Source organism: Spinacia oleracea, chromosome 1 (genome assembly GCF_020520425.1).
Source record: "Spinacia oleracea cultivar Varoflay chromosome 1, BTI_SOV_V1, whole genome shotgun sequence".
NCBI classification, from domain to species: domain Eukaryota; kingdom Viridiplantae; phylum Streptophyta; class Magnoliopsida; order Caryophyllales; family Amaranthaceae; genus Spinacia; species Spinacia oleracea.
Genome location: NC_079487.1, coordinates 54,539,921 through 54,557,655, shown reverse-complemented (window position 1 = coordinate 54,557,655; position 17,735 = coordinate 54,539,921).

Sequence of the window (17,735 nt, the reverse complement as noted above, 5' to 3'; positions counted from 1 at the left end):
CATGAAAATATCCAAGTCAGCATGCCATAAGGCTACCATTGGGGTAAAGCAATACACACTAAGAGGGAAGCCGCACTAATGATTCTAGTCTTGCAAAAATAAAAATTCGATCTCCCCAACTAACTACCTTGCCAACATTAAGCAAAATGGCGCGTGACAAATGAACACCCAAGGGTTAAAATCTAAAGTGTCAACCAACGAAAGTTATGGTCCAATTAGCCTAAGTCTGAAAGTTGCTTGGTCAAGTATTATAGGCTTACGCCACGTCATTATTTTGAGTCTAGGCCACCTCCTTATATTCATACACGGGTTATAATCAGAAAGATTAATGAAAGTTCGAGTCTAAATCACAATTTCCAATTAAATCCCAGAAACTTGAGTCTGAAAAGAAACAAAAAAATTATTTTCGATGTAATTCTTTCGTTAAATTTCAATAAAGTAAAAACAACATTTTGAATCTACGCTATTTGCAAATTTTAAGAAACGACTAAATACGCTTGCAAAGTAAGACAATTTAAAGGTCCACCCTAGGCCTACTAAAGCTAAAGGTCCACCCTAGGCCTACTAAAGTTAAAGGTCCACTATAGGCCTACCAAACGAGGCTCACTCAGTCTCGCCTCGTGACTCAAAGACCACAACCATCTACCTTTTAGCCCAAATTTAATTTTTTTTGAAGGATTTATGTTGGGGAGAAATCCCAAGCAAAAAGAGAAAATAGAAAGAGAAAATAGAAAGAGAAAATAGAAAGAGAAAAGGGGAGAGCGAAAAGAGCGAGCCATGAAGTACTTAGCCCGTACTTCCCAAAGTGCGAAATTTAGCCAAGTAAACGAAGGAAAAGAATTGAGTCAACCAATCCAAATCATGCCACCAAAACTACATAAAGTTCTACGATGTCTACCCTTTCCAATCCTTATGTTCTTAGACGCCTTCGCTCTAGGGCCCCTGTTCAGCTCATTTAACCCATCCATGTTCTCATTGCCATAACCCAAGAAACCATTACCTCGACTCTTGTTCTTGAACTTGTTATCAACTGCAAACCACGCACGGCCATTGACACGTGCGTCATACCCATTATTTCCAAAACCTGCTCTTACACCACCATTAGCATAATGACCATATAACTTGTTTGGATACATCCTGTTGATATACCCTTGAGCTGTCCCCATGCTACTCATCGGCCTTGGTTGATGTAAACTCATGACACTAGCTTGAGGCTGCAAATTGTGAGTCCTAGCAGATATAATCCTCATGCTTACCTATACGAATTATCCTATCTCATTCAACCCATCTTTCAAACCGTCTTGAGTCACGAATAAAAAAGGAAAACAAATGAAAAGTACAAAAAATAATAAATAATAAAAAAGCAAACTTTGCAAAGCGCCCTTAAAAGTTCGTCTAAAAAGGAAAAGAAGCATTTAGCGCACCATAAAAGATCTGCCCAGAAAACATTTCCAGCGCCCACACCTGGGCGCCGAAAACTTTGACGCCCCAGCCTGGGCGTTGAAACTCTCTGCCTGCCAAGTTTTGTTCAGAAGTGCTCGTCATTTTATCCGCACATACACGGAAAAATAACGAACACTTGGAGGGGTACAACACGTATTCAGATATACGTACCAAAAAAATACGTGTACTCAAAAATTATGTACTCAAAAAAATATATAAAACAAATTTACGGCTTACGGCAAAGCAGCAGATTAAAACATTACGATTCCACTTGAACGTACTTGTTTAAAATTGGCATTCTAAAAAACCATTTTCTAGGCTAAGAACTACGCAAGACATGATTCCAAATTAAATCTATTTGAGGCGGATACGTAGGCAATCCATGATTCGGTCCAACCAATTTGCAAAAATGTTAAAGCCTATAGAATAAAAAGAATAAAAAATAGAGTCCCTTATTGAAATTTAATTACTTGCAATCCAAGTCGAAAGAAAAATTTATGTCAAAGGAAGAATCCAAGTCATCAAGATGCCAAAATTAATAAGCACACATCGAAAAATAATAAGGGCACGTACCCTTGCCAGAAGGAGCACTCACACTCCTAGGCACTTAGCCAAGACTCAAAAAGATTGCTTTGCCGCAATTGAATGGGGGCTAGCGCAAGCGTTCATGACCTCTAAAGTACTCGACTTGACCCTCCCTAAAGCGAACTAACTCACTTAAAGACCTTCTTTCACCACTAGACATAGTCGTTCGCTTAAAGATCTTCTTTCACCACTAGGCACAGTCATAATCGCCAACAAGTAGTAAAGGCAGTAAGCTTGCAAAAAAGAGGATTGTTCTACAGCATCGCCCCATCGTTCCTTCGAACTCAGGGCACCCGTTCATGGTAATTCAAATGCTTTCTAATCCCCTTTGAAAAAAAAAATCAGACATTGTCAATAGGACTTGGCACTTAACCAAGGCTCACCCTACTCAGACATAGGACACGGGCAACTAAAATCGAAATCTGAAAGCATCATTAATGGGAAGACATAACAGCAACTGGGGGCTAAAAATTGAAATGAAAGAGCTAGGGAAAGAACTAAATATACCTTGACCTTTTGTACGGACATACACCAAGTAAATCTAAGTTAATTTGAAAACGGTTTATATTCCCGCAATTCTGGAAAAGATGGCCCTAAAAGCCTAAAGCATATGCCAAACGGGCACAAGTATATCTTGACGCCTGCACCCTGGCTTCCAGCAAATCCTTAGACAGCGTTCCAAAAATCGTAACAGTATTTTGATTCACTCATGTAATCCTGTACGAACCCTTCTATAAGTCAACCTACTTAGGACACCTCGGATTGTACACAGTTGGACTCGGATTTCAAATAATCTTCAAAGACTTCTTCGAACATAATAAAGAGTCGTTGGTTTAATTTAAGTATGCGTCTATCTCGACGTTGCAAGTGAGTCAAAAATATTTCTAAATATAATTAGGGGTAAAGAAAGGCACCTAGCTTTTGGTCAAGGCACACTTCAACATGGGACTACCTTGACCATGGCAATGTCGCACAATACGACATTCACAAGAGAAGTAGCAAATCACTACTCGAACGTACCTCGCACTAAACGAGTCTGGTTCAAACTATTCATGATCCATGTCACCATGAATGCATAAAAACGTATGCAAAGCATTATAGCACCAAGCCAATCCCGTAGCTACAATTGGGGGCTTGAGAAAAACACTCTAAAAATGCTCGAAATGACGATTTTATCGCAAATTCTCGACGCTAATGCTATACACAAGTCATAGGGGCACAATCCTAAGGTTTGATCGTGTAAAACGAACTTTAGAATGGCTACAACCCCTCCCAAATTCTAAGCGCTACTTAAAATATATAAAGTCACCCCACTAACAAGGGTAGCTGAAAATCGCGAGTCACCAAAACTCCGATCCAACTACTGCACATAACGCTCGCCCTACAAGCGCCCGTTACATAGTCTACGTCATTCCAAAGCAAAAGCGAAAAAAGAAAAATCAAGGATAAAAACAAAGAAGAAATATCTATGAATCCTCGCATCGAACGAAGTAACAAGCCGTGTACACCCACGCGGAAGGTGCTACACTTGTTCGAGCACCTGAACGAGGCATGACGAAGTACTCCAATGCAAAAAATAATAATGATATCCCAACACCTAGAGAAATGTTCTAATACATGTTGTTAGGCCACACAAGCCTACGTCGCACCATAAGTTCAACCATCCCACGGTACAAGTCTAAAAAAAGAGAGTAAGGCATATTGCACTAATGCGGGCACGACCAAAGAGCATGTGTAAAAGAGGCAAAGACTACTTATCGCCCAAATTCAAAATGCAAGCCACACGACTTCTACATTAAGGATTAAAGATAGCAAAATATTACCTACCACGAAAGGGATAGCTCGCACCTACACGAGCGGAACCCCATGGCATCTTTCTCGAAAGAACCTACAAAAATCGTACGCCAAAAGGAAGCATCCCAACATGCATACTCGGGGGCTCCAAGCTACGAAACAACCATAGAAAAAATAAAAAAAATCTCGAAGCAAATGTTTGAACAATCGAAAGGGCACGATGTTTGAGCCCACCTCGTGAATGGGCCTGAACCCTATCAAGCTTCTAAGCAAACTATTAAAAATCAGTCATTGCTCAAAAAAAAAAATGATTCAAACAAACTGATTAATGGACCGCACACAACGGCCATTCTATGAACGCTCATTCGCATATACATATCATCTTTTCTAAGTATCGAACATTTACGAATGCGTTCAAAAGAAAAAAAAGAAAACGAACGAATAAGAGGCTAACTGTGTCATCAAGAAACCTCGCCAGAAATTATTTTTAGCGCCCAACGCTGGGCGCCGAAATCTTTAACGCCCAGGCATGGGCATCGAAAATGATCCCAGACCCAAAAAAAAAAACTGCTCTGACTTCTATAGGGCCCTGCCGTAACTGTTCGACTCGAAAATTACCGATTTCTGAAAGTCGCACCTCACGGCTTTGTTAAGAGTAGCACAACACTACAAAGATCGCTCGCACTTACGAGCACGATCCCAAACACGATCAAGGACATTACAAAATGCTTATCTCCAAGGAACCTCTTTGACAAGAGATGACCGTCAAGCACGAGTGCTTGGGGGCTCGAAAGAAAATATATTATGCAAAGTTAAAAACAATATTCCCAAACTACGAAGTCCCGTGTTTGGATGTCTCAAAAGATTAAACCGGTTTACGACCTCAAGACAAAGGTCGCCGTTGACACTTGTACATGGTCCCCTAATCAAGGACCCAGGTAGTGGCAAAATTGAGCCGAAAAGACTAGCTCAGAACCATGAAAGATGATGACCACGAGACAATGGTCCGTCTAAACCCGTTGTCAACCCACACTCAGGTTACAACTAAGTCCGAGCATCCCTCGAAAGAATTCGCTCCTACAGGAATGAATAAAATGAAATTCTCAAGAGAAATCACAAGAAAAAAAAATGAAATAGGGACTTGTCCACCTCAATCAGGCAAGACCGCGACACGTGAATCCCAAATCAAAAAGACGAATTCAGGTTCGCTCACCTCCAGCGAGCGGGGCGTCCACCCTTAGCGGACAGGGCTCGCCCACCTTCAGCGGGCAGGGTCTGCGTCACTAGTCGCGCAGGTCCTCAGTTTTCGAAAAATAAAGTCTTCAAATTCAAAATAGGCTCGCCATCTTCAGCCGGCGGGGTCTACGTCACAAACCACGTAGGTCCATATTTACAAAAAGCACAAACAAATTCCAAAATAGATTCGTCCACTTCTATCGGACGGGGTGACCACCCTTAGCGGACAGGTTCACCATCTTTAGCCGGCGGGGTCTACGTCACAAGCCGCGTAGGTCCTCATTTTCAAATTTCAAAAACAGATTCGTCCACTTCTATCAGACAGGGTGTCCACCCTTAGCGGATAGGCTCGCCATCTTTAGCCGGCGGGGTCTGCGCCACTAACCGCGCAGGTCCTTAGTCGCTGCATCGATAACTTTTTCTGGTTTTCCCTTTTCCAAAAATTAAAAGGATTGGTTTTCCGTTTTTGTCCAAAAAAAAGAGCGATGTGCTGGATTTTCCTTCGTTTTACGTCCTATAAAAAACAAGGGGTTTTCTCGTTTAGCTAGCCCTGAAAATGAGAATCTTTAAAAACATTTTCACCTCGTGATTGGGCTTGGCCAGGCCCAATTACACTTTATAGCTTTGATTTCGAAAACATCTGTAGCCACTCCCAATGACAAGGTGAGGGAGTTCCTACGCCTCTTTAGATACTTCCAATGACAAAGTGATGGAGTTTCTATACTATCCGTTGACAAATCCCAATGACACGTGAGGGATATGTCGACACTTCTAGTGATGACCCTTAAGTCAAATGTTATCACTCGGGGGCTCGTGAGACCCTCGCAAAAAAACAGGTCACCATGACTTGTGTGACGCACTCCGTCTAATACTTTGACCATCGTCTTACCCCAAGACTCAGTCAAAGTGGGGGCTAACTGTAGACACCTACTTTTGTCCCCATTCCCGAGAGGGAAGGTTCGATGATGAGAACATAAATCTCCACTTGACAACGCATCTCCTATAAAATAACGAATCTCAATCACCCTTTTCATTTCACCCGAAACCTGCTATTTATAGAAACCTACTATTTATAGAAACCTGCTATTTATGGAAACCTGCTAAAAATAGTAACTTCCGTAATGGGTAGTTGTTAAAAGTGGCAAGTCATAAAATATAGAAACCTGTCAGAATTAGGTGTTGCACTCCAACATAAATCCTAAATGAGATAGAAATTACAAGAAAAATCCTATTCCTAATGTGATTCGAAAATGAGAGTTACGTATTAATTAAAATCCAACGAGCCTAGAGTTCGTAATGGGCCCAGACGCATCCCGTCATAAAATTAATACGCACTAAAAGACTCGATTAAGTCTCATACACTCCGGATTCTAAGAGTCCGAATCTGACAAAGAAACGGCCCAAACATCATTTTCAACACCCAGCCCTGGGCGCTGAAATTGCCTGGATCCTATTTTCAAACGCCCAGAGCTGGGCGCCGAAATCTTTGACGCCCAGCCTTGGGCGCTGAAAATACCTGGGACGTGTTCTTTCCTAATTCCTCGTGGATTAGAGTTCTACAATTCTATCTTTCAACGAACTCTTTTCTATAAATATAGCCCCAAGTTCGACGTGAAGAAAAAACACAACACACAATTCATATTCTGAGTATTGACTCTAAACCCCTAAGCCTAAGCCTCACGCTGCGAAATTGATCACGCGTTCTGTCGCAATCGATCCAAAAATCGAACAGAACGTATCTTGTCCCGTAATTTGAGATTCGTTAAATAAAAGGAGAAATAGCAAAGTCAAAGTGGTTAGTTTTCTGAGAACCGTGACGCACCTCTCAAGGGTGCGTCGTAATGTGTCCATTTTCCATGGTTTAATTGCTTTCCTCGCCCTTTTTCTGAACTGTTAAACTAATTAAATCTTATTGTTCTATCACGTCTAATAAAGATAACATTTTTTGGAAATTGGATTATCATGCTAGGTCCCTTAATACAATCTAAATCAGATAATCGCGCCCGATCTAGTATTATATGTTGCATATTATTAAAATCAACTCAGATTAGTTTAATAGTTAACGCATGTCCCTTCAATTATTTATGCTGAGCTAGTAAGGATATCCTGCCTCTGGAGTTATCGAAGAGCGAGTACTCCTCTTAGTAGTTACAGTCCCCCAAACCCTCAATCTCTACCTTGCGGGTGTATGTTGAGAGATCCCCACACCAGGGATCACAAGGGAACCTACGGCCGTCGTGGTCAAACGTAATTGCATTCCCTTTATGTCACGATAACCGGGTTTTGTTAGTTTTTCTCATTGTCGTTAAAAACTGAATGGCGACTCCTATATTACTAGTTAATTGGGTGTAAACTCACAGGAAATCCAATTACACTTGATTTGACAAAAAGAAACGTCACACCCACGAGGGACAAGGTCACGCATTAGCCTCGTGCTTTTTCGACCCCCTCACAGGGTTCAGTCAAGAGTAAGCTGTGGATTAATATCATTAATTCCACTTGAACAGAAGCGGCCTCTTGCTAGGCATTCAGCTCACTTGATCTCACTGAATTATTAACTTGTTAATTAATACTGAACCGCATTTATTAGACTTAACATTAAATGCATACTTGGACCAAGGGCATTATTTCCTTCAGTCTCCCACTTGTCCTTAGGGACAAGTGTGCATTTCCTAATTCCTTTGTCACTCGATGCTTTCTCTTGAACATAAGGTAAGAGTTGTCATCCTTATTATGTCCAAAGGTGTTTCTTGGTTTCAGAGTTCAACTGATCAAATAAACAGATAATCATAGCCTATGATTCATCTGAGCACGACCATGCATTTTACAGTTTCTAGCTCTCCGAGTGGCCTTATACAACTTTCAGCATCTCATCCTGATTTATGGGAGGACAATCCCAATCTTGCGATCTTGAGATTAGACTTCGTTTGATAGGTGATTACCTGAGCGTTGCCTTTATAACCTCCTTTTACGGTGCGACGGTTGACAACGTCAAAGTAAGTAGTTCTCAAACAAGTACTCTCAAATCACTCAGGTATTGAGGATTAGTGTCTAATAATTTTAATGAAATTTACTTATGACAGATTTTCATCTCTTACAGTAAAGTTTCATAGGTCTGTCCGATACTAGTCTTCCCAAAGTAAGTATCTATGCAAATGATTACGACATTGCCATGTCCACATAGTTCAAAAAACAGAACTACTAGTCATCTTGCATTCTAGTCATCTAACGTTTTCTATGCGTCCATCTTTTGACATTCAAGTTCACTTGATAGACATTTCGTAGTCATAGGACTGGTCCTGACAGTCTATCTTGAATATATCGTCAAATTGAAGGGACTCATCATTTAATAAACCACAAATTAAATGGAAAAATGAATTATATTCAATTATTGTGAATGATTAACCAATAATGTTTTACAAAGTATTAAACTCTAAAACTTTAAAACATTAAACAAGGACATCAAAGCCATTCTCCAATATGCTTGATTCCCATAGCTGCAGTGTGCGAGTTGTGCTTCGCCTGCGGCAGAGGTTTAGTCAATGGATCTGAGATGTTGTCATCAGTTCCAATCTTGCTTATCCCGACTTCTTTTCTTTCAACGAACTCTCGTAGAAGGTGAAATCTACGAAGTACATGCTTGACTCTTTGGTGGTGTCTAGGCTCTTTTGCCTGTGCAATAGCTCCGTTATTATCACAATATAGGGCTATTGGTCCTTTAATGGAGGGGACTACACCAAGTTCACCTATGAACTTCCTTAGCCATATAGCTTCCTTTGCTACTTCATGTGCAGCAATGTACTCCGCTTCAGTTGTAGAATCCGCAATGGTGCTTTGCTTAGCACTTTTCCAGCTTACTACACCTCCGTTGAGGCAGAAGACAAACCCAGACTGTGATCTGAAATCATCCTTGTCGGTTTGGAAACTTGCATCCGTATAGCCTTTAACAATTAATTCATCATCTCTACCATAGACCAGGAAGTCATCTTTGTGCCTTTTCAGGTACTTTAGAATACTCTTGGCAGCAGTCCAATGTGCCCCTCATGGGTCTGACTGGTATCTGCTCGTAGCACTGAGTGCATACATATCATAGCATACATTATTGAACCAATCAACGATGCATATGGAATCCCACTCATTCGTCTACGCTCATCAAGTGTTTTTGGGCACTGAGTCTTGCTTAGAGTCATTCCATGAGACATGGGTAGGTAGCCTCGCTTGGAGTCTGTCATCTTGAACCTTTCAAGCACCTTATTGATATAAGTGCTTTGACTAAGTCCCCATCTTCTTAGATCTATCTCTGTAAATCTTGATGCCCAGTATGTACTGTGCTTCTCCTATGTCCTTCATCGAAAAACATTTCCAAGCCAAATCTTACCAGAGTTCAACATAGGAATGTCATTTCCGATAAGTAATATGTCGTCGACATATAATACTAGAAAAGCAATTTTGCTCCCACTGACCTTCTTGTATACACAAGATTCGTCTGCGTTCTTGATGAAACCAAAGTCACTGATTGCTTCATCAAAACATATATTCCAGCTCCTTGATGCCTGCTTCAATCCGTAGATTGATTTCTAAAGCTTCCATACCTTTTTAGCATTCTTTGGATCCTCAACCCTCAGGCTGTGTCATAAACACAGTCTCTATTAAAACGCCGTTTAAGAAAGCGGTTTTGACATCCATCTGCCATATTTCGTAATCGTAGTATGCAGCAATTGCTAACATTATCCGAATAGACTTTAGCATTGCAACTGGTGAAAAGGTTTCATCGTAATCCACACCGTGGACTTGCCTGTAACGTTTTGTAACCAATCTAGCTATGAAAACTTCAAGTTTCCCATCCTTGTCCTTTTTCAGTTTGAAAACCCATTTTCTTCCTATGTCTTGGTAGCCATCTGGCAAATCGACCAAATCCCAAACTTGGTTTTCAGACATGGAGTCTGATTCAGATTGCATGGCTTCTTGCCATTGCTTGGATCTAGGGCTCGTCATAGCTTGTTTGTAAGTCGTAGGTTCATCACTTTTAAGTAATAGAACGTCATAGCTCTCGTTCGTCAAAATACCTAAGTACCTTTCCGGTTGAGATCTATATCTCTGCGATCTACGCGGGGTTACATTTCTAGATTGCCCATGATTCTCATCAGATACTTCTAAAGATCTATGAGTTTCATCCTGAATGTTATCTTGAGCATTCTCTAGATTTTGTTGTTCGACTCGAATTTCTTCGAGGTGTACTTTTCTCCCACTTGTCATTTTGGAAATGTGACCCTTTTCCAAAAAGATACCATCACGAGCAACAAACACCTTGTTCTCAGATGTATTATAGTGAAGGAAATGTGTCCTTCACCCAAGGTGCATTAAGTCTAATACCAAGGTTCAGATTAATTGCGAACAATTAATTCAGTGAGATCACGTGATCGGAACAGCTAGCTGGAGCAATGCTTCTGATCAGTGAGTTCTAATGGATATTGAACTCACAACTTACTCTTGACTGAACCTACAAGGTCCCACCAATGACACGTAACAGGTCACCGGATTAAATGAATCGGAAATTCATTTAATAGCTTTTCGGGATTTAAGTTGGAAACGTATTATACGATACGACCTTGCATCGGAATCGTATATCGTATCGCGAATATTCGTAAGCTAGGCGAAACGAATAAATCGTGTCGTACGACGGTGATTCGTCGTATACGAAACAATAAATACTATATCGGAAATATATTAAACGCGAATACGAAGAGCGGCCCACGAGCCGAGTGCACGAAGCACTCGAGGCCCATGGGCGCGCGCTAGGCGAGCAAGAAAGGGCCAAGGCAAGACGGCAGTGCTGGCCCAGGCCGAGCGGAGCTGCGCGTGTGCGCCCGGGCCAAGACCACGACACAGCACCAGCAGCGCGGCCCACGGCCCAGCTCGCTGTGCGTGTCCGTGTGATGCTGCGCGGGCTTGCTAGCCGGCCTTGCCTTATGGCTTGGTCGGTTAGTAAGGTTATGTAAATAACCTTATGACCTAATTTCCAACTACAGCAATCACAATTCAGATTACACACAACCCTAGGAGAAAACAGAGAACCCTAATTCTCTCTGTGCCTCCATAGTGTGTTCATCCCAAAAGGCAAATCTCTTGATCAATTGTCTAAGCTACGATTATCAAGACGGATCTGATCGTGTCGGTGAACCAAGTAGAGGAACGAAAAGTGGAGTTCTTTGTTCGTGTTCGTTGACGGATTACTGTGGAAAACACGCTTCGAATGTAAGTTTGCTTAATCTGTGCTTTATACATGTTTCCTGGCTTTGGGGATTATTCCGCACATGTTATTATGTTTAACTGTATTCCCCTACATGTAGAACTAATACCCCTTTGTTTCCTTTGGGTAGCCCACAAGGATACATTTGTCAGATTTTGGATGAAGTTTGTCTGAAATTAATCGTTTGACGTATACTTCACATCCCCAAATCTTAAGAAAATACACTTTTGGAGGCTTTCCAAACCATAAATCATATGTAGTCTTTTCAACAGCTTTAGACGGAGCTTTATTTATAGTGAGTGCAGCTGTATTTAGTGCATGTCCCCAAAATTCTATTGGAAGTTCGGCTTGACCCATTATTGATCTAACCATGTCTAGCAAAGTTCTGTTCCTCCGTTCCGACACACCGTTCCATTGTGGTGTTCTAGGAGGAGTCAATTCTGATAGAATTCCACATTCTTTCAGATGGTCATCAAATTCATAGTTCAGATATTCACTGCCTCTATCAGACCGCAGTGCCTTAATCTTCTTGCCTAATTGATTCTCTACTTCACTCTGAAATTCCTTGAATTTGTCAAAGGATTCAGACTTATGCTTCATTAGGTAGACATAACCATATCTAATGAAGTCATCAGTGAAAGTGATAAAGTAGCTGAAACCACCTCTAGCATTTGTACTCATTGGTCCACATACATCTGTATGGATTAAGCCCAGTAGTTCAGTAGCTCTTTCTCCAACTTTAGAGAAAGGTTGCTTTGTCATTTTGCCAAGTAAACATGATTCGCACTTACCATAATCCTCTAAGTCAAATTGTTCTAGAATTCCTTCCTTTTGAAGTCTTTCTATGCGTTTCAAGTTAATATGACCTAATCGACAATGCCATAGATAGGTGAGATCTGAATCATCCTTTTTGGCCTTTTTGGTATTTATGTTATAAACTTGTGTGCCGTGATCTAATAAATAAAGTCCATTGACTAATCTAGCAGATCCATAAAACATCTCTTTAAAATAAAATGAACAACTATTGTCTTTTATTAAAAAGGAAAATCCCTTAGCATCTAAGCAAGAAACAGAAATGATGTTTTTAGTAAGACTTGGAACATGGAAACACTCTTCCAGTTCCAAAACTAGCCCAGAGGGCAACGACAAATAATAAGTTCCTACAGCTAATGCAGCAATCCGTGCTCCATTTCCCACTCGTAGGTCGACTTCACCCTTGCTTAACCTTCTACTTCTTCTTAGTCCCTGTGAATTGGAACATAAGTGTGAGCCACAACATGTATCTAATACCCAAGAAGTTGAATTAGCAAGTATACAGTCTATAACGAAAATACCTGAAGATGGAACGACTGTTCCGTTCTTCTGATCTTCCTTTAGCTTTGGACATTCTCTTTTGTAATGGCCTATTCCATCACAATAAAGACAGCTTGATGTGGACTTGTCCTGCTTTGATTTAGCATTGCCCTTGGACTTTCCACCTTTCTTGAAGGGTCTCCCTTTAGCCTTGAGTAAATCTTTGGCTTCACAGTCGAGTATTATCTCAGCCTTTCTGACAAGGTGAACAAATTCAGCAACTGTTTCTTCTCCTGGTTCACTTAGGTATAGTTGCTTGAAGTGACCAAACCCACTGTGCAGTGAATTGAGCAAGATAGAGACTGCCATCCTTTCGCTTATTGGTGTTCCTAGCAGACTTAGGCGATCAAAATATGAAAGCATAAGCTCCACATGGAACCTTAGTGGGAAGCCTTCCCTTTGTTTAGTGCGAAGGAGCTGAACATGTGTTTCTTGGACCTCCATCCTATAACACCTGTTAGGAGAACTAACCTTTAGACCAGACATTGATTCAATCAACTCATGGACATTTAGGTCCCTGTCCTCCGTGCTTCCACGATAGATACCCCTCAGATTCTTGATGAGCGTAAAAGGTTCTTAAGCTACAAACCTTCTAGCCCATTCATTAGGGATATTGTTCAGCATGAGACTCATAACCTTTTTTAGATCCGCATCCCAAGCGGCAAATCTTTCAGGGGTCATGTCTCTGGCATAGTAGCTTGGCATGAGATGTAACAGTACATACTCAAGTCCATTGAGTCTGACTATTTCAACTAGCTTAGCTTCCCATTCAAGAAAATTTGTTAGGTTCAGCTTGACCATAAGCTCAGAACCCATGATGATGTTTTGATTGTTGTTTGCCATAGTAGTAAAACTACTATAGAAAAAGAATAAACAAATAAATATTCATTCACTATTTCTCTTAATAAACTCAAATTCTAGCATACATGCAAAATTTAATGTTCATTAAGAATTTTATTCAAGTTATGTGTTCCAGCAGGGGTGAATAAAATGATTCCAAGTCCCTAAAAACCATTGAAGAATTAAGCACATAATGTATTTTGACTCAATTCTAAAATCTTTTAGGTAAGCAAAAGCCTTTTGCTAATAGTCTAGAAACTACTCTTGGTTGATAAGTACGTCTAAGAACTTATTAGGTAAACCTATCAATTTTGCCACGACATAAAAGGACTCCTTACTTATATCGTTGAGTTTCACCAAAACTAACATGTACTCACAATTGTTTGTGTACCTTACCGCTTTAGAATCAATAAGTAACACCTCGCTATGGCGGAAAACTATTACTAAGATTGATGTAAAGGTTATCCAAGTAAGTGTTATTTTGGCATGGCACATTTTAACTCAATTTTTAAGTTTGGAACTTAAGGCTCTTACTATGTTGGTTAGATTTTAAGTGAACTAAATCCTTAATCATGCAACATAATCAAGCCACAATCTCATGCATATTTAAGACATATTTAAAAGCAATAAATAACTTAAAGCATGCATAAGATAAATGTGATCTAGTATGGCCCGACTTCATCTTGAAGCTTCAACTTCAAAGTCCGTCTTGAAAATGGATTGAAACTTCGTCTTGAATTTCACTGTGGGAGGCGCCATTTTCTTCAAATAGGATCAGCTATAATTAAACTAATTACAACTATTTGATGGTAAGGAGACCATATTTGAATTGAAAAATAAACTTTGGTGCATTAGACCAATTACATTCAAATTAATGGTACGCAGACCATATTTTCTATCCTATTTGAGCCATACTAGTCATTTCATAACCTGCAAAACAGTACATATACAATATATACCATTCACCCATTCATTATCATAAATGGCCCACATAGCTGGTTAGTAAAACACATTGTAATGCATCACATAAATATTTGCAGCAATTAATCAAGGGCACTAATAATCTACCAATTATTCAGTCCTTATTAATTCTAATCAAGTTGTTTAACCTTAAAGGATTTGTAGACCTAATCAAGAGTTTATGACTAAAGGCTCCCACTTAAACCAATAACTTTATATGCTTTACTAATTTTAAACATAAAAATGTATTTCTAGTCTAACCGGAAACATACAAGTTTAATTAAAATTTAAACCTCATATAAAATTATAATCGAATCCATTTAATTTATTTTCAGTTGAATTTAAGAATTTAAATTAATTCAAGGTTTAATTTTAGTAAAATAATTAGTATAAATAAAAATTAATAATAATTATAATATTCAAAATTAAAATCCGAGAAAACAATTTAAATTATTAATTTTTAAAATTAATTAAAATTATTTCCGAACTGAAAATTCAAATTAAAACCAAAACGTGTCAATCGTCGCAAGACGAGGCACTTGGGCTTGAGCCCAAGCCCCATCGAGCCTCGAGGCCGCATCGCCCCTCGACTGACCGTTGCACAAGGCACGAGAGGCAGCAGCCACGCGCAAACGCAGCAAGCCAAGCCACGCTTGCGCAGCCTGCTCGTCGCATCGCATCGCAGCAGCTCTCCCTCTCGAGGCATCGCTCGCTGCACGCGACGCATCGCTCACTGCACGCGAGCCATCGCACGCTGCACACGAGCCATCGCTCGCTGCACGCGAGCCATCGCTCGTTGCGCGAGGCAGTGCGCGTTGTGGCGCAGCTCGCTTGCTGCCCACACGCGACTGCTCGCATTGCCTTGTCCCTCACCCATCGCTCATCGCATATCACACACGGCCAACACCTTTGCCTTGCGCGTGCGCCATTGCTATGTTGCTCGCTGCATTCGTACCGCACGGGCGACGAGCTCCCTTGCTCGTCGTCACGTGCCAGCACTATACAACACCCCTTAAGGGTAACACGTAGCGTCCTTTGCTTTGTGCGTGCAACGTTTATGAGCGTTTTTCATAAAATTTAAAATTTTTAATTTAAAATTATCGACAAATTAATAATTCATATTAATTTCATAATTTTAGGGCGAAAAATCAAAAATTTATTAATCAATTAATTTCCATTTAACATGGATTCAAATCTAGGTCATAAAAATTTAAAATTTGTCACAAATTAATAATTTTTATGGTGGTTTTTAATCATGGATACCTAATTAAATTGTCAATTAATTATGAAAATCAAATCAAATTCTAAATTATTCAAATTTCAACAAATTAATTACAATTACAAATTAGGTTGTATAATTAACAAGTTAGGCATTCAAAATTGTTAAACATATACAGTAGGTCAATCAAAAATTCAAGATTTATCAACAAGAATCGCAAATATTCAATTTAACATCTTAAATTTACAAACTTTTGCGTTCGAAAAATTAAAACCTCCGAAAAATCATAGTTAGGCTTCGAATTTGGGAATTCTGGGTTTGGCGAAAATTAATATTTTTGTCAAAATTTTAGAATGCCTTTTACATGCGGAATTGACACAAAAATAACTCGATTTCGTTGAGTAACGAATAAACTGCCAAAAAACTGCGTACATATAATTAAATAAACGCAATTTGCAATTAATTAACAATTACGAAAATTAATCACCCCTTTTAATTCTTTGCAAATTTGTAAAATTTAACCATGTTATGCAATTTAGATTATGCAAATAATAAGAGGCTCGTGATACCACTGTTAGGTTATGATACATATGAAAAACATAAATCATGCGGAAAAACCTTAATGCCAGGAAACATATTATTTACACATAATCAGTTAGCATAATTTAGATGCATACACTTTGTAGCGTGCCCTCCCTAGCTGCGCCCGAATCGAACAAAAACAAGTCTTTAGGACTCCAAGTGTCGTCCCTCCGTAGATAGTCCACAGCATGTCCGGATCCGCCTTAAGATTGACCAACTAGAATCGCCCTTAAGGTACTATTATTTTCGGCTAAATGGGCAAGTAATGTGATTGATTTTTCTGCTCAAAAATCACAGCTTTTATTGTATGAATACTTGTTAAAACTCGTGTATAAATTTATGACCCTAGGCATATATTTATAGAATCATGGAAAAGGATTTCGAATCCTGTTAGAATACTAATTAATTAATTGGAATCCTTTTAGAACTCTAAATAATTAATTTCTATCTTCTAGGATTTGGATTTAATCATAGCACGAATTCCGATAGATTTAGAATTCGTATAGCACGCACACAAGCACGAGCACGAGCACCGCACAGCCCGCGCGCATGCCTCGCGGCCCACGCGAACTGTACGGCGCCTTGGCCCAATGCTCGCAACCTACCTGATCCGTGCGCGCGCCATGCCTAGCTGGCGAGGCTTTGGCTGGTGGTTTTGATATGATGGCTTGCTGGGCGATGGTCTGGCTTCGTGCTAAGCCTTCGTCTAGCAAGTCTCGTCCGATGCTAATTCGAATGATACGTTTCCGATTAAATTCACGATTCCGAAATTCATTTCCGATACGAACAATATTTAACATTTCCGATTCCGGAGTTAATTTCCGTTTCGAACAAATATTTAATATTTCCGTTTCCGGAATTATTTTCCCATTCCGATAATATTTCCGATTCTTACAATATTTCCGTTTCCGGCAATATTTCCAATTCCGGCAATATTTCCATTTCCAATAATATTTTCCGATACGTACTATGTTTCCGTTTCCGGCAACATCTACGACTTGGATAATATTTATATTTCCGATACGATCCATATTTCCGTTTCCGGCAATATCATTGTTTCCGGAGTATTCATTTACTTGCCTTTGACTATCTTAGCTCCCACTGAAACCAAGATCCGTCGATTCCGAATATCCATAGATGGAGTATTTAATGCCATTAAATACTTGATCCGTTTACGTACTATTTGTGTGACCCTACAGGTTCAGTCAAGATTAAGCTGTGGATTAATATCATTAATTCCACTTGAACTGAAGCGGCCTCTATAGCTAGGCATTCAGCTCACTTGATGTCACTGAATCATTAACTTGTTAATTAATACTAAACCACATTTATTAGACTTAACATTAAATGCATACTTGGACCAAGGGCATTATTTCCTTCAGTTCCATCTTCAGGCATTTTCTGTTAGGTTATGATACATATGACAAAACATAAATCATGCGGAAAACCTTAATGCCAGGAAACATATTATTT